General features: G+C 38.9%; 1 protein-coding gene across 6 annotated transcripts in view; it reads left to right on the top strand.

The window, feature by feature from the left end:
- Positions 1-980, top strand: part of Slco1c1 (solute carrier organic anion transporter family member 1C1) — a 48,803-nt gene that overhangs the window by 22,980 nt on the left and 24,843 nt on the right. The window lies entirely within an intron of this gene.

The following is a 980-nucleotide window of genomic DNA, read 5'->3' as shown; positions in this document are numbered from 1 at the left end:
CTATCTATCTATCTATCTATCTATCATCTATCTATCTATCTATCATCTATCTATCTCTATCTATCATCTATCTATCTATCTATCATCTATCTATCTATCATCTATCTATCTATCTATCTATCTATCTATCTATCTATCTATCTATCATCATCATCATCATCATCATCTATCATCTATCTTTCTACCTACCTATCTGATTACACTTTTGTTTGTATGTGTATGCCATGATGCACTTGAGAAGGTCAGTTGACAACTTGTACAAATCAGTTCTCACCTTTCACCAGGTGGATCCTGGGATGGAACTCAGGTACCCAGGTGTTGTACAATGAGGGTATTAATGGGTATAGAAGGATAAACAGGTAGTGGTTAGAACAGGGTGACCTGTGGTCTGTTTTTAAGGCAGATCCTCTTCTGTAACTGCCAGTTCAAATGCAGCTACCACAGTTCAGGCTCCAAACTGTGACTCCTGCTGGCTCTCACTTGTCTCAGATGTATCATCATTTGTTATAGTGACATCAACCACTAAAGCAAACACATAGAAGCAGAAGTCTTTAGTGACCACACTTCCCCCTTTCCTGATCTTAGACTATCTCCCCTGCCCTGTTTTCCCAACTAGGCAATTATCCTGGAGACTGGCAGCCATTATTCTTTGTGACAATCTTAAAATTTAATAAGTAAATCAGATGCAAGTGCTTCTGAAGGAACAGCTCATATAGGGTGTTTCATGGCCTGTTCTCTCCCTTGTGCTCAAGGCACAGTCCCAGAGCACAGTGTAAAGCCATGAGCCTCACATAGCCTTTAGTCTCTGACTTATTAACCTACAGTTCAAACAGAGAAACTAAAGTTCTTCAGGAACATTTCAGGAATGCCTTTCCTGGAGATTTTGTGTGTGTGTGTGTGTGTGTGTGTGTGTACCATGTATGAACTATCAGATGTTTTCTATTTTCATGTGTGTATATATACATACATATATATATATA

The sequence above is a fragment of the Alexandromys fortis genome, unplaced genomic scaffold (genome assembly GCF_014885135.2).
Source record: "Alexandromys fortis isolate MF-2015 unplaced genomic scaffold, M_Fortis_MF-2015_v1.1 scaffold_21, whole genome shotgun sequence".
Taxonomy (NCBI): Eukaryota; Metazoa; Chordata; class Mammalia; order Rodentia; family Cricetidae; genus Alexandromys; species Alexandromys fortis.
This window is presented reverse-complemented; position numbering and strand designations above follow the sequence as displayed.